The 12,515-nt window shown below is 37.3% G+C and overlaps 1 long non-coding RNA gene across 1 annotated transcript; it reads right to left on the bottom strand.

Annotated features, from left to right (window-relative positions):
• Positions 1-2,905: 2,905 nt before the first annotated feature.
• On the bottom strand, positions 2,906-5,434 carry LOC139433413 (uncharacterized). Its single transcript, XR_011642888.1, has 4 exons — positions 5,354-5,434; positions 3,866-3,916; positions 3,342-3,415; positions 2,906-3,004 (listed from the first exon to the last, which is right to left on the bottom strand). It is a non-coding gene; the product is annotated as an uncharacterized lncRNA (long non-coding RNA).
• Between the last annotated feature and the right edge of the window lie 7,081 nt (positions 5,435-12,515).

Genomic DNA, 12,515 nt, shown 5'->3' with positions numbered 1-12,515 from the left:
GTACAGGAATCTGTCCATTTCAATCACATTTGACGACCCGTCCAGGGTGACTTTCTTACCCACGAATTAGTGTCTGAAAGCCGGGTAAGATTACTTTAAACACAGGATGCACATGGCTGTATTACCCAGCAATTAGTGTGTGAAAGCTGGGTAAGTTTGCTGTGAATTTAAGGGAGATATGGGCATTTCAAACAGGGAGATGTACAGGCCTTTATTACCCCGGATTTAGTGTCTGAAAGCCGGGTAAGATTACTTTAAATGCAGGGTACACATGGCTGTATTACCCAGCAATCAGTGTGTGATGTAAGATTGCTGTGAATTTAAGGGAGATATGGCCCTTTCAAACACACCTCACGACTCCCATCAAAAGTGATTGAAATGTACAGGAATCTGTCCATTTCAATCACATTTGACGACCCGTCCAGGGTGACTTTCTTCCCCAGGAATTAGTATCTGAAAGCCGGGTAAGATTACTTTAAATGCATGGTGCACATGGCTGTATTACCCATGAATTAGTGTGTGAAAGCTGGGTACGTTTGCTGTGAATTTAAGGGAGATATGGCCCTTTCAAACACACCTCACGACTCCCATCAAAAGTGATTGAAATGTACAGGAATCTGTCCATTTCAATCACATTTGACGACCCGTCCAGGGTGACTTTCTTCCCCAGGAATTAGTATCTGAAAGCCGGGTAAGATTACTTTAAATGCATGGTGCACATGGCTGTATTACCAACCCAGTCTCACAAAAAAACGTATAATAGCTACGTTGGTCCACAACGTAGGACGTAGTAGTTCTACGAAAACGCCTCTGAAATCGTAAGATGCCTACGTTTTCTTTCACCATTCATTCCAATGGCTGGCTTCTATGTCACGTGATCTTCAAATTTCTCTCTGCAGAAAAAGAAACATGGCCGACCTCCGTTTTATTCTTGGTGTAAAATGCCTATTTTAAGGTTAGTTAGGTCATTAAAATGCGTTTTGATGTCATTTCATGCGATAAATATGAGTTGTTATTTAAGATTATGTGTGTAGTGGGTGTACATGATCTTTAGTTTGCTAGTTATTACCAAGATTACTTCAGGAAATCGTGTCCATTCAACGTTTGCATTGTTACCAAGGTGGTTGCTAGTGACGCTGCTATCAGTGTATGCTCTGAAATTGTAATATTATAACGTCTTTGCCCTCATTTATTTATATTGCTGTTAGCGCACAATTCGAACGTAGCAGTTTAACAAAAATGCCTCGTATTTTAAGTGTGGCCCGAGCGAGACCTTACGTATATTGTTAGTGTTAGCATCTGGTGCTAGCTAGCTACGCTAACAGATAACGGATAAGGAACTGTACATCCATGTTCGTAATGCGCAGGTATTTGTTGTGTACTTAATGGCAACGCTACAGGCCTGGCATTTCCTGTGAACCCGGAAGTCATAATAGTGTAATATTCCACAATAGGAGTCGAAAACAGGCCTCAAGTTCTTAGGTTTAATAGCTACTTTGGTAGCATACAGGTTCAGAGGTCACAGGTTACAGGTCGCAGGTTTAACGTCACACAACAGGGTCAACGTCACACACTCTCCAGCCCTCCCCCCTCTGCTCCCCCCCAACCACAGGCCCGCACATCTATGCGGCCAGCATTACTGTGCAGCTCTGTGATTGGCAGAGAGACGGGCAGCGTCTATCGGTAGAAAACGGACCTTTGGAGTGCAAAGTGTGTGTTTATATATATATATATATATATATATATATATCAGTATCATTAAATAATGCTGTGTGTGTATAAATGAATGAATACATCTGTGTATATTTATGAATAAATACATGTGTGAGTACATGTACTCACACTTATATGTATATAAGTGTGTGTGTATATGAATAAATGTATATATAAAATAGTATCATTAAATAAATATATATATTATATATATATATAATAAATAATGCTGTCAGATAAATGAAGTAGCCTACACAGTAATAGTCAAGGTTATATTCAATATTCTGCACTTACACCAGCTGATAAGATATTTAAAACGTCTTTTGTTTGTCCTGAAAACGACATTTGAGAATACACACAGGCTAGTTATAGATGATAAAACACCAGTAGTACAATCTCAGGACTCTTCGATATGCCTTTGATTACAGGATCGTTTACTTTTGTCACTACCCGATCCGTCCCCCTGCCCGATCGGTACTGCGCATGTGCGAGATGGTCCGTCATATTGGACAACTCCGGACGGCAACACACGATGGACACTTGACACAGTGGCTTTTAGCAAAGCTCAAAAATAAAACGAGAGAGAGATGAGTTATTGTTATTACAACGTGACTTCACTATTATTTAACAACTCTTTGTATTGGGTTATTTTATTTGGGGTTAAGTACATTGTCAGAATTAGTGAGGAATGAATTTAACTTCTGTTAGACAGCCATATGCCATACATTTGTGCATACATTCACAGTAAATATGTATTCAGTATGATAGCTGTCTAACAGAAGTTAAATTCAATTCAAGTACATTGTCTCCCATTAATTAAATAATAAAGGGCACATTAGCCCATCCCATGCAGTTTAAACATGGTATTTGCTTCTTCTTTTTTCTGCAACTGTTTGATGATGTTCCTTTAATAAAAAAAATACTATTTACCCATTTCAAGTTGTTTATTTATATATTTTGTTGATGTCCATCAAGTGGTTTTAAATTATTATTTCATTTTTATTTGAAGAAATTATACAAGTATGAAAATGAAAAAACAATTTTACAATAAAAACAAAAGGCTTTGAGGTTTTTCAGTTGAATAACATAATTTGTTATTACAAAGTAACATTCAGCAAGTATATACAATAACGGTAGCAAAGGAAGGCATATAACCCAAAAAAACAATCAAAACAGATAAAATAGGGTCAAGCAGCACAACGGTTTTGACAACACGTGCAATTATCAGTCCTGCTGTTCCTCTGTTGTGGTATTGTCCTTCTCCACCCACTGTAGGGGCCACTTCTTCCCACTGTAATACATTGTAAAGATATCAGCCATGAACATAATTCAAAATATGGCAATATATGTTACACCTCTGTCAGATAAAAATGGTAATCAAATGCTTAGACTAATTAGTTATTGGTACATTTGCAGTGCAATTTAAAATACTACATACCACGTGGAACAAGGTTCCCACTCCACCAATTGCATTTGCTTCCCCTAAAAAATGATCGAAAATATTTGTACCATTTCAAGCAAAAAGATGTAAGTTATGTTGCATTCAAATCCCAAAAGTGTGTCTGTAGCATGCTTTAGATGTACATTATATTAACTGACACAGTGACCTCTATTTATGAAGAACAAACCTTTTGCCTTTTGGTTTTTACTACAGTCTTCACTGGGTAGTACTGCTCTCCTCCCACGATCTTATGGCTGCATTCTGAAAGAGCAAAATAATGTAATAATGTAATCGTTTTTTGACCTTATAGATGTTAATGTTACTTTTGCACAATTTGATCTGTAATTTATAAAATCACTTTCAGTTTGCTTTTATTCTCATAAATTATATTTCCACAATTATTTGAACATGTCAACTGTTTATATAAAACTGCAAAAACTTTACACAAAAGGACAATCATAACATATATTGTTTAAAATATATATATATTTGACTGTGGTGAGTCGTTCGTCCACCACCGTGAAACAAATGATGATTTTTAAAAAAAAATTGTTTCTTTATTGATAAATAGTTGTAAAACAAAAATGCCCTCAAAAGTATTTGTTTAGAAAAGACAACAGTTGACATTTTTAACACTTCTCTATACAGAGAAAATATACTAGAGCTAGTGTCTTTACTGTCTAATCCCAATTATAATTGAAGCTAAATAACCTTCAAAGTGTTGGGGGTTCTTCTTCTTGAGCTTCTTCCTTGGAGACACGTCTGTTGAGATGAAAGAAAAGCTTTTGTGAAGAGCTGTTATTATACTGTACACTTGATGTTACTGTTTACAATATATCATTTAGTTTAAAACAGCACTGTTCATTTGGCTAATTGTCAAGACTTACCAGAAATGTTTCTTATTTTTAATATTCATATCATAACAGCAGTAAAAAGTCATCAATAATTAATTTCACCTGGCTCCAAAACAGCTAGTGTGCTACGCATGCTTGGCACCCCGATTTAAAGAGATACCGCTCATCGTTTTGCTTATTGTTGTTGGTGTAGATGGCCCTTAAGGGTTTATTTTTAACCTTTAGTAATGTTCACTTAGTTGTACAACTCCTTAGAAGTAGCTTCACTGTTATCATCAGGGTTAGGAAGTTACTAGAGAAAGATATATATATAGGAACTAGTCATTTGTAACCTGTTACCTTTTAAAAGTGTCCAACACTGGTCATCATCTAACATCAACATGTTTAGAGCGCAGAGAAAATCTTGTTTCGCCCAAAATATAATAATAATATAATAGAGATTGAAGCTGAATATTTGCTTGGATAAAACATGTTGTGACATTTTTTCTTGACTTCTGGGCTTTACAACACTGAAGTTAAAAGTGAATGGTTGAAACGAGTCAAAAAATGATACTACGCGGCCAACAGTGGAATTTTATTGTTTTGAAAGTATAATACTAATAATATTAGTGAAGCATCATTCTTATCTGATATTATGCAAAATAAACAAAAAAAGATATAAAAGCTGCATACTATTCATATGATTTAGTATTGAAGTATCAACATTAAGAATGGGGTTTCAAAGCTTTCCTCTATTCTGTACAGGCCTAGTTATATTTTTAACCCCGCAGGGTTGCAGCTGAAAGACTAAGACTAGAACTGCCATAAAAGCCATGCTTTCTCAAATGGGGATATATAAATTATTTTATATTTATTTATTTAAATATATTAACATATCATATATCAACTTATATGTTACCAACACATTAAATTATCCAAATACACAAATGTTATTAGGTTATATCTACTTGTGCCCTTCATAGAGCAGTCCTATTAATTTAAACATTCACACAGTAAGGTTTTTTTTGTCAGCAGCAACTGTGCTGCTTTTAGTCTGGATTATGAGTTTAAATTCTTCATATTAACAATATTACAGTCTGATTTTCGGTTGTAAAATATGCCTCTCTGCTTACAGTTGACCTAGTATACCTGTCCATGTTTACCATTGGTCATATGGGGCAAACACTTCCCCTTTATGTGAACCTGCTCATGGTGGGAAAACCCTGGGTTATGTGACAATTTAGCTTGATTGCGGCTATTAAGGTTAGTGAAGTAAGGTAACGCAAAAATACCTAAAGTATGTGCATTTGCTTTGGAGTATTGTCCTCTGGATGTATTGCTATTTAAAATTGCCACTAAAACCTACCCTGTTTCTTTTTTGCTGCTGCAGTCCTTTTTGTTTGTGCTGCTGGAGTTGCAGGACCTGTAGAGGGTTGTATGGCAGGACTAGTAGGGAGCAGGACTGCATAAGTACTGCTGGAGGGTCGGTCTTCTGGACTGGAAGAGGGAATGGTGGTAGGAGCACTTGTGTAGTGTTCCGCGTCCAGACTGGGTGAGGGGATGGTGGTAGGAGCACTTGTGGAGTGTTCTGCGTCCAGACTGGGTGAGGGTTGTGGGTTAGTCCAACCTCAATGACACAAAAAGACAAAACTATCAGAGTAATGTTGATTTGTTTTGCATTCAGCAGCTCAATTTCTACTTTGAATATATATGTATACAACATAGTAACACAATTGTTTCTGATGTCAGCTTCTTCTTAACTACACATTTATTTTACCTAGACTGTATAGACTATAATTAAATGAATTGTTGAATCATTAAGAATTGTTTGGCCATAAATTGTTCATGAGCATTTTAGAATAGACTGAGCTATATGGTAACATTTGAAATGACCACAAATATAATTGCTTACCATCTACTAACACCTCATATAAAGCCTTCATCCGGTGAAGGCATTTTGCAGCCTGGTCCGACAGATGCCATCTCGGATGTGCAACATTTGTCTTCCAGGTGGAAGGCTTTTTCCCTGGCTTTGAGAGAAACACCATGGCCCTATACCCAAGGGTGTTCAGTTTCTCAACCTAAAAAAAAAGATTTAAATGTAATACAGAAATATTATCAGACTTAATTTTGTAAACTACAATTACAGACATAAACACACACCAAAACAGATGCCTCATCAAGAACATGTGAGATGGTTTTGTTCTTTTTTTGTTTTTTTAACCAATCGTCTTTTTTGGCCTCAAATTTTTGCAGTTTCTTGGCCAGTCGTTGCTTTCTCGGCTGCAGTGTTTTGCAGTACTTGCAGGTCTTGGTTGACACAGCAATGACTGCTTTGCAGCTGACGCAGGTTGTGTTTGTTGACCCTCTTGGCATCTTGAACCTGCAATAAAAACAAGCAAAAATATAAACACCAAATTGACAAAGGAACTAAATAACTTTAATATGATCAAATTATCAATTTGTCATGTAGGCCTACCCTACTTCAATGTTTCAGTGACATTTCTGCCAGAATACTGGTGGTGGATTACAGGTGACTCTTTCATGCCTTCTGTTACCCACCTCTATAGTACACAATACCAGTATTAACCTGGTTAACCATGCAAAGTAGTATCGGAGAGAACCATCTTGCACCAAGTCTGTACAGGCAGGTCTAGAAGATCCATTCTGAACTATGTACAGACAGGGGGTGGTTGTTTTGTTTTGTAGTGAAAGTTTACACTTATTTTGTTAAAATACCTATGACATATAGATATAGTATGTATTTTTACTATTTCAAATGTTCACTGTAGATGTTCTTATGACTGACAAAAGAGGAATTAAGTATGGACAGTGTTCTTGGACAGACATCAATCGGTACCACATTAGTGTCAGCGCATACATCTTGTGCATGAGATGCAGACTAAATTAAAGACATTGCTTATACTCTGTTCTATTTGTATTGGCCTACTAGTAGGCCTACTAATCAACAGGTTTTCAAATATTGCTCAACTGTTTTCAAGTAATAATATATTTCAGCAATACATCAATACATAGTATCAATACTGACATCATTGTCTTTGGGGATTTAACCTTATCATTAGTAAAACAACAATCTATCTAAAAAATCTCTGGCCCTGTCACCCATATTTAATGCAGTTGTTAAATGCCGCTAACTAAAAATAAAATAAAACCCATACAAAAATAGTTCGATTAGCTGAGGGTATGTTTGAGAGTGACTGCTAGCTGCAACTGCCAAAATTAGATACAATGGATGCTGCCACTTTCATTTTGAGCTATAAAATACAAAATAGCTCCGTAAACAAGTTTAAGGTAGGCCTATTACCGCACGTCCGCACCCTATAGCTTACAGTTTAAGATGCATGTTAATAAATAAGTGGCTGTTTTGCATAAACATCTTTGCGTTTTTTAACATAACGTTACCCGTTATAGGCAAACTAAAAAGTTGGTGTATATTTAGCTTTTTAATGCATAGAAATGTGTGCTCATTACCTACCGTTCAAACTGTCCAGCTTAATAATTGGTACCTCGGAAGCGCGCTAATTTCGCCCGCGCAGCATCGATGTTGACACCTCCCCCCTCTCAGAGGTCCAGCGGCTGAACTCTGTGTGACCCCGGGCAATTGACAGACAGACAGAATTGTATATGTTGTGTAACTATTTAATGGTGTTATCTTTATTGCTACCCCCTTCCCCATCAATGTATAGTGTTGGTCCATAGCGCAAATGCTCCAGAGATCTCGGAAATATGTTGGCACTAAACAATTAGTAAATAAACAAGTAAAGAATTGATGAATATTTCATATTCTCAGACACACACTCACAAGCGCACACACACACACACACACACACACACACACACACACACACACACACACACGCACGCACGCACGCACGCACGCACGCACGCACACACACACACACACACACACACACACACACACACACACACACACACACACACACACACACACACACACACACACACACAGTGTTAGGCACTTGCCGCCAACACTGAATACGTGACGTGGATCATAAATATATCAGCCATTAAACAATATCTTACATTTATTTTCACACAATACGTCTCCTTGCAGTATCAACACTAATTCGGCTCACTTTTATATTTCATCAAATCGGTAGATAGGCTGTATTTACACCATAAAGGTGCACAGATGATATAAAGGGACACCTGGTGGTTAAAGCATGTTATTGAATTTCATTATTTTTATTATTAGATATTAATAGGATCCCTATAAAGTATATTCATTACTCGTTATTCTCTACTAATAGTTAATTAAAGACTGTATATAATGACTATTTTGCACATCCCATATATCCCACATATCATATAGGCCTACACAACTGTGGTGTAGTTCTGCACTGAATGAAAAACTTGGGACGCAGGTTCCTCAATAGTGCATTGCAAGACATCTATCAATATGTGTGCATACCTCCAGCAATGTTAACTATGTTGAAGCACTTATTTTAACTGATATTATACATAATGTATTGTACTCTTATAAGATGTATGTAGATATTTAATCTCCAGCCTTGTCAGGTATTGAACAATCAATAAATAAAGAACACATAATTATTAAATATAAAACACAGAATTTGTGTGATTATACTAAATGATTTACAAATAAACACAACTGCATATTTAACTGTTACACATGCTGATGTAACGCAAATGTTTCCATCTTATCTTAAGATGATCGATGGCTACTGCCATATTGCCAAGTGCATGTTTCAGGCTTATCAATTAATGTAATGTAATCAATTAACAACAGGGGTTACAGACATAAGACCAGGGCACAAGCAATTTTCACCCATGTATTAATTATATGTTTTAAATGTGAGTGTTTCCTGTCCCCTAAACCTCCAGGGATGTACACAGTTTAATACTGGCAACTTCTTATTATGGGAAATACGAAAACGTCTTTTAAAACTACAACTCCCAGTAGAGACGTGCCATATAGAGAACATGTTGCGAAACAGAATAGCCAGCATGTGTAGTTCTGGGGACGGGGTGGGGGAGGGGGGACGCGGTGGACCCCTTCAAATCCAGTTTTGGACAGTCTGCCGTGGTTCCATCCCATTTCAAGTGCTGTTCGACGCTCGGCGTAACCCTCGGAGCACACTCTCCAATCACAGAGCTTGAGGACTATCACAGGGTTTGTCAAGCGAAGCGGAGAGAATACTTACTTCCCGGTGTAATATTCTCAAAAGCAAATGAGCTGCTCCGACCCTCGGTCCTGACGGACTCCAACTTGTGTTTATTAATCAAACAAATAAATAAACACAAGGATAATTATGTGTTGTTGAGTAAATGGAGAATTGCACAGGGGAAAATAACGTGTCGGCTATGCCACAATTTTAGATGCGGATTTTGTTAAACTAATACGTTTGCACTGTGGACCAACACTATACATTGACGGGGAAGGGGGTAGCAATAAAGAGAACACTATTTTACACAACAGAAATAATATCGATAGCAGCGTCCCTAGCAACCACCTTGGTAACAATGACAACGTTGTATAGAAGTAATCTTCGTAATAACTAGCAAACTAAAGATCATGTACATCCACTGCACACATAATCTGAAATAACAACTCATATTTCAATACAATTTCAGAGGCGTTTTTGTAGATAATCACCACTCTGAAATGCACTAACTCTTCCCAAATACTGTGCAATTAACTGATGGACTACACAATATATTTACACTGACATGAATGTACTGGTATGTATGCTGTGTGTCTCTGTCATTGTCTCTCCCTGTGGGTGCCTGCATCTGTGTTATTGCACTTAAGGAACAGTTCTCAGTCATTTCATTACATTTTTGTATAAAGAGAAAGTCAATTCTTATTCCGTTTTTATTAAAATAAAAAATCGGTACAAAAGCAACCAATGACAGGTATGCACATTCTTGCAGCAATGACAACTGTATTCAAGTTTCACCAAGGCATTGTGAGACAGGTTCTTAGGGATTTTTATGATAGCAGATATGTAATTTTACAATGATGGCAAAAGCTTAACCGCTGATGTGAAATCAGTACAGAAACACATACCCTGATTGGTCTAAGGCAATGCATATATCATTTGGTAACCATCACAATACATATGGACGTGAACTGATAATTGTCAGTCACTGGAATTAGATTTACCAATTGGAGCTTCTGATGATGCAGGATGACAATCATTAGTTTATTTAGTCAGTCTGTAGAGGTGTAATTTATCTTGGTTAGTTTGTGAAAGGTCAGTGTGAACAGGACCAGAACTTTAACAAATGCATTTATCTTCCTTTGTTCCAAGGTGTTAAAGCAGCCTTATAGCTTGAAGTCATTCACTGCTGTCAAAGTTCTTCATCAGTAGAGGAGCTACTGTCAGAGGGCTGCTCTTCGGAGGAGTCATCCAAAGACACCGTTTGCTGTCCCAAAATGCATTGGTATGCAATACGTGCCATGGCCTGCTGCGCTTTCACTTTGTGGAGTTGTTTCTTTAGAACACAAAGTAGCCCCTCACGTCCTCTCTCCGTCAACGCCTCGGTACTGCCTGAGAATGTATGACATCAAATAAATAAATCATCAAATAAGCTAAATGTTATTGCCAGACCAAAACACGACCAACAACAATAATCATTTATTGTACTAACTTTGTCCAGTGATGCCTTCATAAAGCTGGGAGGACAGGTGATCAATCTTTCCTGCCACGCTCCTCATGTACTCCCAGTGCTGTTTGACTTCATGAACCAGAATAACAGCTTATTCTTTCAGTCTGGTCAGCAGCATTACCTTGTCGTAAACCTTTTTTTTCTGTACCATATCACCATGACCTGCAAAGTACATCAAAGCATTATCAATTATCTTACATTGGAAATATTACAATTACAACTCCTGGTCCTCACTTTCAAAGCCCTCCACCATCTGCCCCCCCCCCCCTACCTCTCTGACCCACTATAGAAAATAAATGTATTATTATTATTTAACATAAGCACAGAAATACATCATGCATATGTGCCAGATTTAGCCTGGCAGGTTTATGGCATTAAATATATATGCACAGACAAAAGCATTTTAAAAGATATAAAGTCTGCACATTTAATCATGCATTTCTAATATTTAGTTGTTACAATGATAATATGAATTATACCATAACCACTGTTTGCAATTTTGTTTTATTTTGTTGTCGTCCTACACACCAGTTTCCAATATTATAATTTGACTAATTGATTGATACTGGTTCAATCAACAGCTTAAGGCAAGTTTGAAGAACAACTTGAAAACATTGAAAAATGAAACTACCTAAATTATCTTGCAGAGTTTTCAAATGCACAAAATACACCAAATAAATGTATACACATGGTTTTGCTTACATTCCCATTTCCAGGAGTAGTTGTCCTCAGCCAAGAGCTCGTTAGGAGGAGGGAGTTTGTCCGCTTCCCCGGCAACAGCATTGTGTTCAGTGATGGCATCTTCCAAGGCTTTCTTCTCTTCGACAATCTTTTTTCGGAGTTTGTGTCTCCGCTTATTGCCACCTGCCAGAATTTGAACCAACATTTTGTTTTACTTTAATCTTAATTACACACCAACATGTTTCAATAGATCAGCTATTGTTTACCATCTATGAAATATTAGTGAATACATTTAAGATGAACTTTTATTAATCCCTCATGGGGAAATTATTTCTCTGCATTTGACCCATCCTAGTGTTAGGAGCAGTGTGCTGCCATTTTGAACGGCGCCCGGGGAGCATTTGTTTCCATATCTAGGCGTGCGTATACTTAGAACAGAGGGACAGAATTGATCATTTATTTATTCATTTTTATGGCATTTTACGCCTTTATCTGACAGTAAGAGAAAGGATATTTGGGAGGGAAAAATAGGGCAAGGGTTGCCAGCAAATGGTCCAGCCGGCTGAGAAATGATTGGAGATTCGCTCCTCAATGCATTTGCATAGAAGTGGTAACGGATGACCCCAATTAATCTATACCTTAGTTGTTTTTAAGCAGCAACTCCATTGTTTATAACATCAATGGGACTATACAAATTCACTATAGTCACTGGACATTTCTTTTTTATATGACAATAAAATAAACAATATTCCCATTGCTGTAGATCAGTCATTCATCCTATTCTCTGGAGACCTCCTTCCAATGATGGGTGTTACTAGCATCGAGGTACCCCTGATAGAAGAGGAGGGGCTGGTTTGCCTTAGGAGGCATAAGGCAATCAATTCTCACCAGACTGGCGATACAGCTGATATTTTCGCTGCTTGATTCTCAGATACAGTCCTTCAATGGTCTTCTGCAGGTCATTTTGAATGGGTGTTCCTTGTGAAGAGAAGTATAACAATTATTTCACATAAAACTCTAATTAAACCCTTTCACGGCCATATAGCCTACAACAGAATAGAGAAAAATATGCTTTTTTTTATTGTGCAAGAAATTATTTTTTCACAGTACCTGTAGTCCACTGCTGAACATCAGATACCCACTGCTGTACTTGGTCGTCCTGTAGTGACAAT

The sequence above is a fragment of the Pseudochaenichthys georgianus genome, unplaced genomic scaffold, assembly GCF_902827115.2.
Source record: "Pseudochaenichthys georgianus unplaced genomic scaffold, fPseGeo1.2 scaffold_424_arrow_ctg1, whole genome shotgun sequence".
NCBI classification, from domain to species: Eukaryota; Metazoa; Chordata; class Actinopteri; order Perciformes; family Channichthyidae; genus Pseudochaenichthys; species Pseudochaenichthys georgianus.
This window is presented reverse-complemented; position numbering and strand designations above follow the sequence as displayed.